Source organism: Ascaphus truei, chromosome 3 (genome assembly GCF_040206685.1).
Source record: "Ascaphus truei isolate aAscTru1 chromosome 3, aAscTru1.hap1, whole genome shotgun sequence".
Taxonomy (NCBI): Eukaryota; Metazoa; Chordata; class Amphibia; order Anura; family Ascaphidae; genus Ascaphus; species Ascaphus truei.
In genome coordinates this window covers 93,788,190-93,808,107 of record NC_134485.1, presented here as the reverse complement: position 1 = coordinate 93,808,107, position 19,918 = coordinate 93,788,190, and the positions used below count along the sequence as shown (strand labels likewise).

The 19,918-nt window shown below is 41.0% G+C and overlaps 1 protein-coding gene across 3 annotated transcripts in view; it reads right to left on the bottom strand.

The window, feature by feature from the left end:
* NLGN4X (neuroligin 4 X-linked) overlaps window positions 1-19,918 on the bottom strand; it is a 607,811-nt gene that overhangs the window by 538,033 nt on the left and 49,860 nt on the right. For 2 of the 3 annotated variants that reach the window (XM_075594568.1, XM_075594570.1), the window contains exon 2: window positions 4,470-4,607. The exons of the other annotated variant lie outside the window; for it this stretch is intronic. The gene's annotated coding sequence lies outside the window, so the exon portion shown is untranslated. The remainder of the gene's footprint in view (window positions 1-4,469; window positions 4,608-19,918) is intronic. 3 annotated transcript variants of the gene reach the window in all.

Sequence of the window (19,918 nt, the reverse complement as noted above, 5' to 3'; positions counted from 1 at the left end):
CATCCCTGTCCCCTGTAGTGAATTATTGTTGGATGTGAGGAGATATTCTACCTCAATACTGCTATTGAATCCTATATAAACATTATACTGCACCATAATTTTGTTTGTTTGTTTTTTCTCCACATAACTCTTCATGCATGGTGGGAGCTGCACAGCAATTCTTTCATCGTTTTTGCTACAGAGGACTTTGTGGGGACTTTAATGGTATCATTTTGGACTTCCTATATCCTACTGAACTTGTAAGGCGCATGTTTTCTTTTTCTTTACTATATCCAAGTGTCTGATTGTACAATCAGCACTCACCTGGCGGCCTAATTCCACCTACACTAGGGTTAAATATTTACTTTATATTTCACTATTTATAGCGCTGTTTTCACACTGTCTTTTTCTTTGCTATAGAAACATTATGTTACACTCTGATGTGTGTTGTTTGGGGAAACATGTATACAGTACCTATCCAGCCAAAACATTATAATCTTTTAAACTACTTTGACCTTTAACCTTTAGCCTATTAGACACTTTTCAATGCACTTGGCCCATGGTAATTATCACATTTTTTGAATATACTTTCTTTTATACAAGTTTTTCTCAACCAGTGTTAAAAAAAAATAGGGATAAGGCAGAGAAACAAAAAAAGGGGCAGGTGAGGGAGGATGAAGGGGGGGGGGGAGCATTGGTACAATTAATTCATCCAGTTCTATAATCTTCTACATAATATTCAGTTCATTTCAAGTAGTAAGATTCATTTTACATGTCAAAGGGGAAAGTACATAGTTAGGTGGGACTAGTCCAAGGGGCCCAGATTTCACAACAATGTGTTGAGATATGGCTAGAGGGCCTTTCCATTAATTAGCATGACATTGTTAATTCTATTTATGATAGTCTCCATTGGCGGGGGGCTCATCTTCTTACAGTGGCTTGTTATAGAATACTTGGTAGTCATAAGAATATGAGATATCAATCATTTATCATTTTTTTGATATTTGGAATATCCATATTTAAAAGGATCACACAAGGGTTTTGGGGAATGTTTATTTTTATGGTATCACTAGCTGATATACCCGGTGTTGCCCGGGATGTAAATCCGTAATAGGTAGTATTACTTATAAATAGGGTAACAATAGGATGACTATTTGATGGAAAGGTTGAATAATAATGTTGAAAAGAAACATGGAAGAAAATGTAATACGATGTTGTTTAAAAATGGTTTATTGTAAACACACCACAGTACAATGTATATATTGGTGACATAAGTGATGTAAAAATGTGAGGTGTGTGTCCCGCTAGGGTGTGAGAATGTGTGAGACGTCGGGTGGGTGTTCAGTATGGGTGGCGGGTGGGTAGTGAGTGTTGGCTGTGGGTGGGGGTCTCGCTAGGGTGTGAGGCATTGGGTGGGTGTTCAGTATAGGTGGCAGGTGGGTAGTGAGTGCTGGCTGTGGGTGGGGGTCCCGCTAGGGTGTGAGCGGGTGTGAGGCATCGGGTGGGTGTTCAGTACGGGTGGCGGGTGGGTAGTGAGTGCTGGCTGTGGGTGGGGGTCCTGCTAGGGTGTGAGGCGGCAGTTGTCTGGCGAGTGCGGGCGGCGGCTGGTCAGTGATGTTGGTGTGTAGGGACGTGAGTGCGGTGGGTGGGTGTGAGGTGGGAGGCGCCGGGTGGGTGGTGAGTGGGTGCGGTGGCTAGTCAGTGATGTCGGTGCATAGGAGTGGGAGGCAGCAGGTGTGTGTCGAGCGTGGCGGGTGGGTGAGTGGCGACAGGTGTCTGTTGAGTGAGGGCGGCGGCTGTGGGGCACAGGGGTGTGAGGAAGTGGGTGGCTGAAAGGCAGAGGAGGGAGGCGGCGGGAGTGCGGGCGGCGGGTGGGTGAAAGGCGGCAGGGCGGCGGGAGTGTGGGCAGCGAGTGGGTGAAAGGCAGAGGCGTTTGAAAGGCAGAGGCGGGAGTGCGGCGGGTGAAAGGCAGAGGCGGGAGGGCGGGTGGTTGAAAGGCAGAGAGGCGGGAGGGTGGGTGAAAGGCAGGAGCGGGAGGGGGGGAGAGCTGGGGTGGGGGGGGGAAGGCAGCGGCGGGGGGGGAAAGCCAGGGTGGGGGGGTGAAGGCCGGGGCAGGGGGGGGGAAGGCCGGGGCAGAGGGGGGGAAGGCCGGGGCAGAGGGGGGGAAGGCCGGGGCAGGGGGGAGGCAGGGGCAGGGGGGGAAGGGAGAGGGGAAGGCAGGAGCGGGGGGCAAGGGGGGTGTCACTGTGTGTGTCAGTGTGTCTGTCACTGTGTGTCAGTGTGTCAGTGTGTGTGTCACCGTGTGTGTCATTGTGTCTGTCCCTGTGTGTGTCAGTGTGTCTGTGTGTCTGTGTGTCTGTCACTGTGTGTGTCGGGGGAGGGGGGTCAAAAACGGAGCAGCGGGGTCAAAAACAGAGCTGGGGGGTGGTCAAAAACAGAACTGGGGGGGGGTCAAAAACGGAGCTGGTGTTGGGGTCAAAAACGGAGCTGGGGGGGGTCAAAAACGGAGCTGGGGGGTGGACAAAAACGGAGCTGGGGGGGTGGTCAAAAACGGAGCTGGGGGTCAAAAACGGAGCTGGGGGGTCAAAAACGGAGCTGGGGGGGTCAAAAACAGAGCTGGGGGGGGGGTAAAAAACGGAGCTCAGTTAAGCCGCCCCCCCTCCCACAGCAGCAACAGCCACAGCCAGCGCCACCACCACCAGGGAGCATTTCCTCACCACCTTGAGAAAGCGCTCTGTGAAGTGTGAAACATTGGTAGGGCTCTCCATTGCCCTGTTTTTCCATAACCAATCTTTTTATGGGATACGCACCCTCCTTTCTACTTTTTTGATACCTACAGTAGTGCTCTTCCAGTTTTTCTCCTTCTCTACTAGCCTACCCCTTGGACGGAAGCATACCAGGGGACCCCTCACCTTTGGATCGCATGGACTGTGCAGCACTCAGAGTGAGTCAATCGCTTGCTACATGTTTTCCTGTTCAGGACTTTATTTAGACAATTGGTACGTTATAGGGTGTTATTATGCTCAATCTTCCTGGTGTTATTGTTAACAACAGAGTCACTTATTAGTGAGCTTACCATCCGTGATTTCAACCCAGTACCTGTCTTCTATCAAGTTTATTTTAAGGGCCCCCCCCCTACAAGTATCTGGTTATTCATTCATTCATTTATCCTACTGTTGGGGTCTTTAGCATTACGCAGTCACATGGTCTCAAACATGTGGAACAGCCTGGTGACACCCATTGGGGAAGTCTGGGTTATCTAGTAAGGGCGTTAATGTAGATGGGTAGTGTGACAAGTTTGCTTTTGCCTAACATATATCCCATATATAGAAGGATTGATTAATAGTGTGTATATCTTGTATTATTTTGGGTCTGGTGTTTTATTAATCCATAAAAGGTTCTGGATGGGTAGAGATGACATTAGTGAGTTCTCAATGTCCATCCATCTCCTTGAGCCTTCTATACTATACTGAGATCTCAGTTGTGAGGGCTAAACCACATAGAAAAAAATATATATTATTGTTTTAAAATAAAATTTTAATCTATTACATATGGAAAAGATTAGGTCAATCTGAAATCCATTCAGCGAGGCTCAATTACATCTTTTGATAACCCATTTAGTGGCATTTGGCTTGAAGAAAGTGTTGGCAATGTACTTACTGTAGCACATCTAGTCTGCAACCCACTGTTTAAGGTCAAGTACTTTTGATTAAAACACTATAAAAGTAATAGGTCTAGAACACATTTCTAGAGATCCGAAGATGTTAAAGAAATTCTACATTATGTAAACAAGAATCATATTGGATTTTTCAAATGGGTACTCTTCATCCAGAAGGTTTAGATGAATGCCTAGATGTACTTATCTTTTTTAATTTTCTATTTTGATTTATATATTGTCATGTATGGCACACCTGTGAGCACATGACCTCTATATGGGACAAAGGTTAATACACACTAACTGATTCACTTTTTTCCATGCATGGACCCTCAAATGAATAATATCTTCCCTCTATCCATCCCAATATAACTTCTGTTATGAACAACACACTTGTAAGCACATGACTTATAGATGCAACCAGGGTTAATACGCATAGCTAGACTAGACGTCTCAACTTTCTCATTCACAGGTACTTCAAATGAATTAATATTTACCCTTACTCCATTACTATATATCTCTATAGATCAAAGATAAATGCAAAAAATATCTATTTTGCCAGAGTTTTCGGTCCCTGTTTACTTAAGAAAAACGATGCACTTAACACACAAAAATCTGTTGTAGCAAAATGTTTCCAAGAATGTTACTTTATTTTCAACAAAACATGCAACAGTTTAATCAGAGCTCAAGGTATTACTTATCAACGTTTAGCTTTAATATAAAAAAAGTACATTGCTTAGGTTTACCAAAAAAGATAATTACAAGAACATGCAGTTACAATACATACAGACAGTTTCATCAAAATAAAAGAAGATAAACAAAGAATCGAACTTACGTTATCATCTAACATTGATCAGATCTTTTCCCAAAGGGTCTTGAATGGACATGGAGATTTCACATGCTCCAGCATGGACACTCCCTTTGGTGAAATCTAATTTTTCTATTGACACATGAAAGTTTTTATGCCAAAAACCTGCCATTGAAAACAACATACAGTAAGCCACAAAAATCAGCTCTGATGGACATTTTTACAACTTAAAAGAAAAAACCTTCTTGTTGACTTTTTAAATTTTGCCTCAATATATCAAATACGTCATAATTTTGTTTCTATAATACTTAGACAAACACCATTTTCAAGGTTGTGACTGTACACTCACTATTTACGCCTTGATATAAAATATGATCACTTACTGTAATGTCTATTTTTGCAGAAGAAACCGATATCTGTCTTTGGCAACTCCAAATCATGAAGGGTTTGACATCATTTGATTTGTCTTATTGCAACACTTACAAATACCTGTACCTACAGTATTTGTTATTCTTTAGAATAGGTGTCAGCTTATGTATTCTTCATATTTAATACATTTACTCTTTTTGGAATACCTTCTTAGCCACACCCTCTGGTATTTGCAGATCCCTTTAAGAAGGCCTTTCAAGGTACATTTAAAAAGGTCCCTTTTATTCTAGTGTCAGGGAAGCCATATTTCTATATATCCCTATATATAGTCTATATTCCTATAGCCCCACCCTCTCCCAACACTGCTCACAATTTTCAATTTGTCCCAGTATCCGAAGAGGAGATTACACAAGTGCTTCTCAAACTAAAACTAAGCAGCCACCGTGGACCTGACTTACTGCAATCCAAGTTCATAAGACTTGGTGCCCCAGCCATTGCCAAACCAATTGCTTCCATAATCAACTCTATTTTGTCTTCAGGCCATATCCCTAAGACTTGGAAAACTGCCAGAGTTGTCCCAATCTTCAAAAGTGGGGACAAAAACACAGTCTCAAACTATAGGCTAATCTCTCTTCTCCTAATACTATCCAAAGTCATAGGAAAATGTGTTCACTCCCAATTAAGCAATTACTATACCAAGACAAATTTCCCTAGCCAATTCTAATCTGGCTTTCGCCCCAAACACTCCACGGTAACTACTCTCCTAAAAGTATGTAGTAACTCCCCAAAGGGGAACAAAAACCGGTACACAGCATCAGTCGGGAGATGAGTATTCAGAAGAATTTATTCATATAAAAACATGGAAAGAAAAAACTGATTCAGTCACTCTAACGCGATTCACACGCAGGGTGCTTTATCAAAGAGTAACAGGTAAGTATTGAATGACCTTCTTGTAGCATCTCCCTAATCATTCATTCAGATATATTCCAATCACAACAGTGATTGTAATCTCTATCAGATGTTGTATGTAAATGAAGGGGAATGTCTACAGGAAAGTGATCAGTTAACAAACACAGACAAAACATTTAAGTGAAAATATAAAGAGATAATATCTCCCTATAGACAAATATTTATACAAACAGAGTGAAAAAATAATAAAAACAATCAAAAAACTCAATCTACAGTATCTGCATGGACTGCCATGAGTCATATTTCAAATCTGTATGAATCTATTAAAGTTATACAAAATGTTTCTATGTTTAAGCCACAAATATCTAAACTTAATCAGTATTGTATATAAGTTCATTTATATTACTTAAACTTCTCTTAATGGCTCATCTATTAATAATAAAGAATACATGATGTAACACCGTAATAATAATAGTACTTAAACCTGATTATCAATCAATACATAATGTACCGTAGTTGATATATTCATTCATATGTAATTAATCTATATCATAATAGGTATATCATGAATTCTAGAACATCAATGAACATCACACAAAATCTATAAATCGCTATAACATATTGATATAGTCATTTGTATATAACCATCAACACTGCTGGATAACACAACCTATGACAGTTGTAGCAGTTGGTACACAATTAACCTAAATTTTTAACCACGTCTTCTAGGTATAAGAGAGACGTTTAAGCAGTCAGTAGTAGGATGTCGCCACTCGAGTGACGTCACAGCTGTGACGCCCTACATCCCGACGTACGTTTCACGTGTCCACCACGCGAGTGATTAAGCGTGGTGGACACGTGAAACGTACGTCGGGACGTAGGGCATCACAGCTGTGACGTCACTCGAGTGGGGACATCCTACTACTGGAAGCACGAGCAGGCTTGTATCAATTGAACAGCACATATGGCTGCTTAAACGTCTCTCTTATACCTAGAAGACCTGGTTAAAAATATAGGTTAATTGTGTACTAACTGCTACAACTGTCATAGGTTGTGTTATCAAGCAGTGTTAACCATAGTCAATCTCTAATCGGTATAAGCGGTGTCTGTGATATTTTATCTAGGAGTATTGGCTACTATAGAGGTTATTATGAACTATATTGTTACAACTGCGATACATTGTGTTATACTGCAGTGTTGTTAGTGAAAACCTGGATGCAATATAGGGCAATTATGTACCATATGTTGCGGATGTGATATATTGCGACACACTGCACAGTCAGCCTTTGTGAAGGATAACCTAGCACAAACGGCGGTTGTTTGAATAAGGGTATTCTATTGTGGTGTTTTACATGACATACAGAGAGAGATAAAACTTTTTTATTTATCAACTACCGATTCCACATAGGAGTGATTTATACAATATTTATCGCTACTGTGCTCCTAGAAATATAGTTGCAGTACGATTACAGAGACCACGATAATACTTAGAGATATTATTACCTTATCAGGCCTGCTCTTTGATTGAATTATACAATACATGTATGTAACCTGACTGTTAGAGACATCATTACCAGTTGGGAATATTTTGGAAGTCATGATATGTTAATATACTTAATAGTCAAGTATACTTACCCAATTTGACTTATACATATCAGCCACAATAGTATGGGGCTTTTTAACAATGTATCTGTGTTTTTAATTATCTATGTAGAATTAATAAAATTTTATTATTTTTGATATCCTCGGTGATTCTGGGAAACTTGTCAGACTTGCAGTATATCACTGTAGGACCATTTATGTCCAGTAATATATTATGCATAACATCTGAGTGCTATATATAAGGGGATTCTTTTTGATCAATCTTCTGATCAACACTGGTACAAATGCAGCACTTATCATCTGAGATCTGACTCCAAAAGACTGTCCATGGATCCAAGCTTTAGCAAAGTGTCTGGCCGCTCCTCCTTCTCTTACCATGCACCCCAAAACTGGAACAATCTAACTTAGATTCTCACAGCCACCACCAGTCTAAGTTCTTGCTAAACTAAAGCTGTCTCACATTTTAATCTGTTCTGTAACTCTTGCATACGCCTATAATATATATTATCTTTAACTGTGCATGCTATGTCTTGTATATAATGTACAGTATACCCTGTTAACTTATGTAACTGTATTTGTAACCATGTATTGTCTGTCATCTTAACTCTATGCCCAGGACATACTTGAAAACGAGAGGTAACTCTCAATGTATTAATTCCTGGTAAAACATTTTATAAATAAAATAAAATAAATACATTTCAATCCCACCACTGGTGGCAAAATCAGATGTTTACTTGAGATAATATCAATCCAATAAAACACATGCCTGGGCAAGAGTTCAACTGGCCATAAAAACAATTATTGTTTTTTTAAGACAATTTGTAACCAACACTAACCTCTAGTGTGCCAGATTTATTAAAATACTTAACTCATGATATATATATATATATATATATATATATATATATATATATATAAACATTATATATATATATATATATATATATATATATATATATATATATATATATTTTTTTTTTATATATATAGTTTTTTCTTCTGAGTTATAAAATATATATTGGGAAATGTTCTTTTTCTGTACATACAGTATGTGCAACATTTTTTTTGCTGCTATGCTCCTCTCAACTCACTTGTGTTGCTTTTTCTATACATACAGTATGTGCAATTTGTTGTTTTTATGTGCTGTATAAGCATATGGGCATTATATGCACATTTTATCTATGTGCATGCATGATTATATTCATGTTATTTCTATTTTTTAAATATTTCTTATGTATAGCACACATTTTTTTCTCTAAAGCAGGGATGCACAAACTTTTTGCCCTGTGCCCCCCTGCCTGCTCTCCCCCACTGCTCACGCCCTCCCTTACCTAGTCTAAAGCGTCAAATGACACTGCAAGGTCATGTGAAGTCACATGAGTCCACGGCCCATGGCAACGTGTTGCCAGAAGCGTCTGAGTAACGGTAAGTGAGTTACAGAGCCCTCGCGCAGTCCCCCAGCATTTAATTTAAATGCCTTTGGGAAGAGCGCGGGGCCTCTGTAACAAATGCACCCCTCAAAAAAATATTGCGCCCCTTCGTTTGCGCACCCCTGCTCTAAAGCATTCATACACATATTCTAATTTACTTTCGTTAATACATTTATTTTAGAGATGTATTTATTCTATATATATTTGTGCTAGTATGCTTAGAACCATGACTGTGTCTGCATATATACAGTATTGGTCACGACGTGTCTATGCAAATTTTTCATGAGTTTACTATAATTTTTTAACCAAATGCACATATTTTTATTACGCTGTATGTTCCAATTATTTCTATTATAGGATTGTTTTGTATATGTTCCATTTTTCTACTGGTATTATAGTATTTCTTTATTTGATTTTTCTTGTGGGTGTGTTCTGTTGTCATTGTAACTGTACGACTGGCTTTTCTTTTGGTTATCATGACAACTACACTCCTACAGGTGCAGTCAGAGTATTACAACTCTTGCCTGGGACATTCTGGGGCAGTCACCCAGTAAATGCCTCAACATTGCCGCAACATTGCTGCAACATTGCTGCAACATTTCTGTGAGATTCTTAATGGCCCATCGTATTAACACAGCAGGAGTCCCTGCAGTCCCATTCAGTTTGAATGGGACTGCAGGGACCCCCTGCTGTGTTTATCTGATGGTCCATTAAGAATCTCACAGAAATGTTGAGGCATTTACTGTGAGACTGCCCCAGAATCTCCCAGAATTTCCTAGGTAAGTGTTCTAATACTGGTGGCTGCATATGTATGGTGTATGTATAGCATCGGCCATGTTGTAATTCCATTGAGGAATTTGCCAAAAGTAATGAAACGCGAAGGGACAAGCTGACTCGGCATCAGACTGATAATGTGATGGAGGAGGGGGCAGAGCCAGATCCAAAGCTGCAGCTTAGACTTTGAACATGCAAGGCTCACAGAAGCCTTCCTGATTTTCCTCCGAATTGGCAGATACGCTCTTTTAGCCGTTGTACAATGTGAGTGCATTTTCTATATGCTTCAAAATGTTTTATATTCATATAAATTGGATCACAGTATGGGAGTATGTGCTTCTTTTGTTTAGTAGTTTTTATAGGTATTCATGTGGATATGGTCTTTGTCCCATGATGCTGCATTTTCCTTGGCTGATTCTTTTCGAAGACCATTTCTATAGCACAATTCATGTGTTACTTCACTGAATATTTGCTCTGGGGACCCTTTTTCTATTTTGATATATATTTTTTCTGATATCTCTTTTATTTCTGTTATTATATATGATTGTTTTGTGTATGCAGTACATATTTTTTTTATTTTTGGACTTACTATTTTATGAGCAGTTTTTATGACATATTTCTCACATTTATATAAATTGTCACTTTTTAAATAAATATAAATGTTTGGTCTACATCAGAAACAAAACATAAAATATTAGCTTTTTTTAAATTCAGCGTTTCTTGGGGTTTGAATAAAGCATTATAGGCCATATTTACAAAGGCATGTGCCTTACGTTTAGCGCCACTCCAATGTTTCTTTGATTAAAACAGTTTTACGGGAGGATGCAGGATTTTAATTGTGTATGTCTTACTGCTTTGCATATACATATCTAAATATTTATATTTCCTCCGCTGTGTCCTACCCATGCACCGTACTGTACATATGTGGAAACTTTACTGTGGCACTGTGTAAGAAAGGTAACAGGAATTTGTGATAGGCTATTTCTTTCACGTAATGTTTAACAAGATACGTTTATATCTTGCTACATGGGAATTTAAGTTCATAGACAGACATGATTCTCCTTTCCTTAAATTAAAAAATAATGACTTTGTCCAGGAAATATTTAAATCAAATAGAATCAGGTTTGAACTTATAAACCTTCTGCTGTACATTTACAGAAATACATTTGACCACTTTAATAAGTAGAAATTGATTTATTATGCACCAATGGTCCTTTGAATAGTGACATTCAACATTTCTGGATTAGCACTAAGAAAAAGCAGCAGTATATGATTGCTTCTAATGGTGTCTTGACAAATTGGCTACATAATCACTTAACTAAGTAACATAATTGTCTTTCAACAGTGTTGGATATTGTAACCTAGGGACAAACTAAACATCTTGAACATTAGGTAAGCCCAGCAAACTTTTTTTCTTAACCTTTCATTATGCTCTGTCTGACACTTAAGTCAGGTTCTTAATCCAAATGTATTAGACTTTTAAGACACTACCATGAAATATTGAAGACCTAGGGGACCATATTAATCAAGATTCATGTTGCCCTAAATCCAATCCAAGAGAGTATTTCAGAATGCGATGAAGCATTGTTTTAAACTATTTTGCAGCTTTTTAACACTTGTAGGATAAAATACCTTTGGAGGCTCACTATGTGGAGCAACAGGAACAGTTACAATAAAGGGAAATCTGGTATGTTTCATACTTTTTTTCCCCTGCTAGGTCAAAGTCAAAATATAGCAAACAGGTCCATGCGAAATATAAGAAAATGGATTACAAGTTTCGTAAATTTGACTTATCCTCGAGACAAAATGTTTTGTTATATTTAGTAGATGCTAGTAAAATATTTTTGAACATGGGCTTCCTAGAATTTGATCATCAAAGTACTTTACTACTATCTTCACAATATAAAGCATCTTACAAAGTGGGGAATTTAAAAAGCGGAGTGAATGATGTATCAATAATAATAATAATATTAATTATAATAATAAAAATAATAATAATACACTGTACCAGTCTCCTTGTCTTTTTTTTTTTACTCGTACTCATATCAGAAAATAACCACCAAGTTTAAAGTTAGTTATTTGGCCCAACCAATCTATATTCTATTTTAGAAACGTAATGAAGAAGTTTCTGTTTACATAATGGCTAATGCAATGTTTCCAAAACACTCCACAGGGATCTGAGCCTGACCACATGTTGGAGCATCCAAGCAATGACATATCCATACTGTATATAAAATAAGGTGCCTTCTCCAGTGTGCAAATACATAGGTTACCTGAAACACTGTGTGGCCAGTGGTCCCCAAAGAGAGGTTTGTGAACCACTGCATTTATGGAAACAATAATAAATCTGTACCATTTTGCATGACGTACATATCATTAGTAAGAAATATGTATGAACATATTCTTCCTATTCTTCAAACTTACATACTGTATTAAATGATCACAAGTTTACATTAAGCAGCTGGGGCATGGTCGAAAGTAGAGGTGTACACATTTCTCACAGGACATTGCGAATCTTGCAAAATTCACTTTTTTATACTCCTGAAAAATGTTGCAAAACCGGAAACTTCAAAACAGAAACTGCCAACCATTGAAAATCAATGTGCATTTCATATTTGGCAGAATTTATTGTAAATTCTCAATTTTCTTTGAAGTTTCACTCTAATTTCTATTACAGATTATTAATAGGCTTGTGGTTGGCCATGCAAGCGTAATATAACTTATATATTTCCCCCTGATTTTTCCCTATAAGTTACTTGTTGGAGAAAAATAAATGTGTCCTGAGCTGGTAATGTATGTATATATATCAGCCTTAGCTGTCCACCAGCCACTCTGAACAAATCCGTCTAGTAGCATTGGGGAAAGGCTAACATTCATTAAATTGAATCAACATCTAATTTCCTAAGACTATGCTATACTGGTCTCCAAGTAACCAACCTCTGCAGAGGAAGCAGATAAAATAACTGATTATATAGAATTTTTGTGGCTCAGATGGCTCTAAATGAAATAACCATTTACTTACTGTCTGTGTGCTGAGCTGGCTGACTCAGCTGCCATCAATGCCATTTCATCTGGGCCACTGACAGGGGGTAAAGAGCCGGGACAAGTGTCCTGGGCCCAGTGGCTTCATGGGGAGTGGGGGGCAGTGGCTGGCTGGCCCTGGAAGGTGGGCTTGACGTCTGGCCGGGCTAAACTTATTTGCCTGGCTGCTGATCCTCTCATTGCTGCTGGGACCCAGCTCTCCTCAGCTATGGGCCTCCCTTACTTACACTGTCCCACACTGAGCCTCTGACACAGCACTCGCTGGGCCTCTCTGGCATTGGCGCGCCCTAGAAAGAAGCTATACCCAGCTTCCAGCATGAACTGGCACGAGAGAGAGGCCCGGCATGTGCTCATGTCAGAGGCTCGGTGTGGGACAGTGTCAGTGAGGGAGGCCAATGGGTGGGAAGAGCCGGGGCCTGGCGGCAATAAGAGTCCTCACTGTCCCGCATAGGGCCTCTCTCTGACATCGGCGTGAGGGAGTGACGCCCAGCTTGGGTCAGCAAGATAGGAAGAGAGGCCCACACAACATGGGAGAGCAGGAAGTGAGCAGCAGCTGGGAGAGAGCAGTGGCAGCAGAGGCATGAGACAATCCCAATGGTAGGTAAATCTGTATTTTTTATTAATGTGGGGTGTGTTTTTCTTTAAAAAAATTATTTGGGGGATTGTATGTATTTGTGGTGTAGATTTTTCTGTATGTATTTGGGGTGTGTTTTTAAAAAAAAATATATTTGGGGGTGTTTTTTTTAATGTATTTGGGATGGTGGGGTTGTATGTATTTGGGGGTGGAGTTCTTTTTTGCATGTGTAGCCATGCCTGGTGTGGCCACTAGTCTGCCCTTGCTGGCATGCAAGTCCTGGTAAGAGCAGGTAGTGCCAATACAAATCATTTCCCCACACAAGCAGCTTTCCTTGAGTGACAGGGGAGGAGGTGGGGCTAGGTCTGTGTTCTGTCCAATCATGGGTTCAGACCTAGTACTTTCCACCTATTGTAGTTAAGCGTGTTGCAACCACAAATTCATTAGTGTGTCTCTACCGTGAGAGAGACAAGGTATCTCACAGGACTTCTGTGCACTGGCAGTGCCTGGTCCTCTTCCCTAAGGGGGAGAATTAGTGATCACCTTTTCCCCTGGTCCTGCTAGAGGGCTGGGGAAGATCAGGGACTGCTGTGGGGGCCTTTGACCCGTAGTGAAGGTCCAGGGAAAATCCTAAGTCTGGAGACCAGAACAGTGACTGTATTGGGCAGGGAACTGCCTTGATACTATGCGTGTGCAGAAGAATAAAGCCGGTTCCAGTTGAATGGTTGAATATACCTCCTGCACGGTGTGTGATCTTACTGGGGGGAGAGGTAACTGTTTCTATTGTAGGAGATCGCCTCCATACACCTGGAGATTATGGCAGATGGAGGAGCTGTGTACCATGAGTAAATGTCGGGTATGTAACCCAGAAGCCTGTCCTGCAATCCCCACAACCATCGGCGGACAACTCAGCATTCTGTGAGCCAACAGGTATCATGCACCATACACCTCGTAACAGGGGGATGTCCCAGAGGGTGGGGGAAACACCCGTACATACTGGCAGGTGTTTTTTTTTTATGTATTCTGGGGGTTGGGGGGGGGTTATGTATTTGGGGTTGGGAAGTTTGTATGTATTTGGGGAGTGGGGTGTTATGCATGGATTTGGGGGGTGGGGAGTTGTGTATGGATTTGGGGGTGAGGAGTTTTGTATGTATTTGGGGGGTGACCGCCGACACGGGAGGGGGTGTGCACGGTCATAACTCTATTACTGGTCCCCAGGAAAAATGTTTTCAACCCTGCATATCACACCACTGATGCCATCATTATCATCATCAGCACCAGGTGTCAACCTGCCAATGGCATTATTTTATATTTTAATTCCTGTTTTACCATTTTGTGAGAGGTCCAAAATCAATGTTGGTACATGGTACATTCTTCTATGTGTGTTCAAACTGATTGAATATTATTATTTATTATTACTCTAGATCCATCATCACCACCATCGTCGTTATCACCATAATTGTTCAGCGATGACCTTTTTACTGAAATGATCAGTGGCCCACACCTACCACCAACACCAGAGTCACTGCCTACTACATAATCAACACCACCATTGACATCATTAATAAAGAGTAATGATCTTTTTACCAAACCAAACAGCTATAACTGCTTACACCTTATAAACCATCATCATAACTATATAAACCTATGCAACTACAGATATGAATTAAGAACAATAAAAGTAAAAACTCTACTTGCTACAATAAATAAATAAGATAAATAATAGTAAGAATAAAAATAGCCTGGAATATATGGCTGCGTCCATAGACATTACAGCCGTGCAGAGGCGGGCGGAGGCTGAGGAAAAGTGGGTGCTTTCCCTGGCCTTAGTACGCGTGCCATCCGGGGGAGTGTCTATGGGTGTGCTACACTGGCGACACACTTTATTCGAGCTCGGCTAGTCCCACGAATTCGGGTATACCCGGGTGTATTGAGGTTTGTGACTGTTTTCTGCCCGAGTGCATTGAGTTATTTTCCGGCAGGGATTGAAGCATTTTATTCCCGCTGGCTGCAATACTGCACAGTACATATATATATACTGCATTACAATTCATGAATTTATGCCATCTGGTAGACACGCGAAGCATTGCAGCCTATTAAATCCTAATCATTATCATTTAACAGATCAGCCGCCCGTCAGCCAGGCATGAACCCAGGCTGGGAAGGCAAGTGCAACGGGGCTTGTCAGAGGTGAGGAGCGGCGCATTCCAGGTATCTGCCAGGTACATACCGGGTATTTGCTCGAATAAAGTGTGTCGGTGCAGTAGTGATGTCACGGATCTGGTTCGCCCTCATTGGGGCGAACCGCACACGTGACCGCCCTATCGCGGGAGAAATCAGTTTTGTCTGATTTCAAGTGCATCGCGCCCTCTCCCCTTTCCGCGCGCAAGCGCCAACATGCTGTATAGACGCGATCACTGCCTTTAGGCAGTCTGATCGCTCAGCGTGTGGACGCGTCCGCGCGGTCTGCCCCTGTATGGACGCAGCCTATGATTTCATCAGTGATCCAAAGTGTACAAATTTTACATTATAAAAATGTGCGCAATTAAAAATTAACACAACAAAACAAAACGGATATACAGTATATTCAATCTTCCCCTACAATCCAGTCAGTGTCTGAAAAAAAGAAGTGCATGGATGTTGAAAAAAACAAATAGAAATCTAGTTAGTATAGCATTGTAGTGGGTACCTTTTACATTCACATTCCATGAAAGCATTTAAAGACCTCAATCCAGCCATAGAATCCCTTTAAGGAAAGTGAGTGTAAAAATGATCTTCTATGTCTTTGACGTTTTTGTTTAAAAGACTGCATTACAGTACATTTCTCTTTAGTTTTTCCACAAATTTGCGTCTATTTTTGAGACCCTACCAGCATTCAGAATGTGTTTCTCCAATTAGAGCAATGAACCTTTAGGCTGCACTTATGATGTACTCTGTACGTCATGTACCAAGTACATCATGCTATTTTTAGTAATTTTCCTGTGTTAAATGTGCCATCTGAGCTCCCTCCACTTCTGTTCACAACAGTAGGGACCACAGGCAATCATGTACACCAAATGTGTTATGGCAATGAAAGGGTTTTTAACCTTTATTTATTTTTTTACATCACCCTGCTCAAAAAACATGGGAAGCTAGTGGCATCTATGTCACTCTCTGTCTCTCTCTCTCTCTCTCTCTCTCTCTCTCTCTCTCTCTCTCAAACTCTCTCTCAAACTCTCACTCTCTCTGACTCTCTACTCATAGGGGCCTATTCACTAAACTTTGATTAATTCAGTGCAAGTTTATATTTTCTTACCGCACTATAAAAAATGTGTGTCAAAACGGTATACACTAAGAAAAATCACCATTTATTATTTCAACTTTATATTTTATTGAGTTTTCAAAAGATACAGACATTTTTGCACAAATTATAAAACACTCCATACGTTCTGTAACTTGTTCATATCTGTCTGAATTGACAAGACGCAAACACCATTCACACATCCAACATGCACGGGGGGAAAGACACACTGGGGAAGAGAGTATGGGGGGGGGGTCACTGTGGATCTTCAATCGAACGTCATGCTAGGCACATCTCTACACTTCTCCCTCTTTCTTTTGGTTCTGGTGCGGGAGTGCCCTCGTGCACAGAGCGCCTCAAAATTTGTCACCTTAGGACGATTTATGTGTTTGGTATAAAATGCCCTGATCTGGAGGTATCTAAAAAATTCCGTGTTGGGAATGTCCTTATCTGACTGAAGTTGTGTAAATGTTTCGATTGTGTCCCTGCCCTCCAGATCCTTCAATCTCCTATACCCTCCCTGCCTCCAACATGTGAATCCCCCTTCTTCCATCCCTGGGGCAAAATCTGGGTTCCCCCACAACGGGGTCATCAGCGAGTTCCTCGTTGTCAGATCACATCTAAATTTAGTGGCCTCCCAGATTGCAATCGAGTTGTTCATTGAGGCTAGTGGTTTCTTTATCTCTTTGAGCCTAGATTTTGGGTACCAAATTAAGTTAGTAATTTCTAACTTAAGTTAGTAATTTTCTAGTGGGGCGCATAGTTCGCTCTATGCCCACCCATCTGCGCATATGCGGATCTAGATGCCATTGGATAATTTGACTTAATTGGGCCGCTCTATAATATGAGAACAAACACTATAAATTCTTCCAATCCAAGAGATACCATACGATGCCCAGTCTTCTAACTCTCTCCTCAGGGACTGCAAGAGTTTGGGATAATTTGCCTTATATAACAGGTTTACTTCCTTGGTCAAATTGACCCCTAGGTACTTAATTGCTTTGGGTTGCCAATTAAAATTAAAATTAATCTCTATTAGTTTTTCTGTATCTTTTGGGAGATTTAGACTCATGGCTTCAGATTTCGGCTGATTTATTTTGAATCCTGATATCCTGTTAAATTTTTCCAACAGGTCAAAGAGGTTGGGTAGAGAGACTAGGGGCCTGGACAGCGTCAGGATGACATAATCCGCATACAATGCTGTCTTATGTTCCTGGGAATGAATTTGGATCCCTGTAATATCCCTGTTACCTCTAATCCGGGCTGCTAGTGGCTCCATGCATAAGGCAAACAACAAGGGTGATAACGGGCAGCCCTGTCTTGTGCCACTCTTGATTTTGAGATAACCTGATGGGAATCCCTGGTGAACTACCCGTGCCATAGGATTCGTATATAATGCTTTAATTGCCCTCAAGACTCTGTCCCCCAATCCAAACGCCGCAAGCGTGGCATCCAGGTACGGCCAGTCTATTCTATCAAAGGCTTTCTCTGCATCTAAGCTTAAAATAATTCCTGGGATCTTGTTGGTATTTATGTAATCTATAATATCAATAACCCTTCTGGTATTATCGGCCGCTTGTCTACCTTTAATGAAACCAACTTGATCCGGGTGAATCAGCCTGGGTAGAATAGTACTCAATCTATTGGCCAGCAATTTAAAGTAGATTTTTACATCCGAATTAATCAGTGAGATCGGCCTATAACTTGGGCAATTTGTGGGGTCTTTCCCCTGCTTATGAATCACCGAGATGGACGCCTGCAGCATCTGGTCCGAGAACGACCCCCCCATCCAGGACATTATTGTACATCTTTAACAAATAAGGGGTCAGAATCCCAATATATTTTTTGTAATATTAATTGGAGAATCCATCTGGGCCCGGAGCTTTTGCGGGTTTCAGATTAGTAACTACCTCTAGCATTTCTTCCGCTGTGAACTCCTTCTCCCTTCCGCTGTGAACTCCTTCTCCAGGAACTCCCGCTCCAACCTCGTCAACCTGGGCAAATCCAAGTCTGCCAGGAAAGTCTCTAGTGCCTTACTCATATTAGCGTTATGTTTCACCTTCTTCCCATCATACAACCCTTCATAATATGTTCTAAACTCCTCAACTATGTGTTTGGGATTTGAGGTTAACTTTCCTTCCCTAGTCTGAATTGCGTGAATTATATAGTTGGATTGTCTGTTGCGGATTTTATTTGCTAGCATGGTATCTGGCTTGTTCGCCTTTTCAAAAAATTTCCCCTTTGTCCAACTCAACGTCTTTTCAGCCTGGGAGGTAAGGAGTAGATTAAGTTCTATTCTTACATCTTTCAACTCCTTCAGTGTCTTCTCTTTACCCGTCCTGTTATGTAGTATAGAGAGTTCATGGAACTTTTCTCTCAGCTGATTAATTTTGGCTTCTCTCTTTTTTTTCCTCCCCGCCGCTATGTTTATAAAAATTCCTCTCAGAGTGGCCTTATGAGCCTCCCACAGTGTTATGTGAGATTCCACACTGCCCTTGTTCGTCTTAAAGAATTGTGAGATCGCTTCTCGTATAGTTTGTGCGATCTCTGGGATCTTAATTAATGATTCATTGAGTTTCCAGTTTGCCCCTGGGCTAGCCAGCCTAATTTGGGAGCACCGCAGCTCTATTGGTGCATGATCTGACCATGAAATATCATGGATTCCTGAATAGGAGATCTGCGGGACCAGTCTATTCGACACAAAGAAGTAATCGATCCTGCTGTAGCTGTCATGTGGGTGCGAGTAAAAAGTAAACCCCCTTTCTCCTGGGTGCTGTTCCCTCCAGATATCTACAAGTTGTCTGTCCCTAGTACCCTGACGTAGCGCCTCAACACCTCCCCTTTTGATTTTTCTTAGTTTGTTCCTGTCTAATATCGGGTCTAAATGTTTATTAAAATCTCCCGCCACTACTATGCTCCCCCCCCCACCCTATCCAGCTGTGAAAAGAATGTCCTAAAAAATTGAGGATCATCTTCACATGGGGCGTATAACGATGCTAGTGTCAGACTACTCCCATTCATCATTCCTGTTAGGATAAGATATCTACCGTCTATGTCTCTTTTGATTTTCCCTACTTTAAACGGCAAATTATTGTGGAGCAGTATCGCCACCCCCTTCTTTTTCTCTGCCGCTGAGGCCAGATAGAACTGGCGGAAGTGCCCGTCTAGGAAACTCGGGTTATTTCTAGTTCTGACGTGAGTCTCCTGTAGAAATATCACATCAGCTTTTCTATTTCTATACTCCTTAAAGGCAATGCAGCATTTCTGAGGGCTGTTAAAACCTCTAACATTGTGTGACACACATGTTACTGCCATGTCGGTGCTTTAGTGGATCTGCTTACCCACTGCAACATACTTTCGGGTCCCGCCCAAAGATCCGCCACCTCCACTTCTCTTCTTGCCTTGCGACCTCTTCCAACGGTGACCAGCAACTTGGGGGACTGGGGGAGGGGAAACACACAGGGATAGGCAAGGAAAACAAAACAACACCTAACAA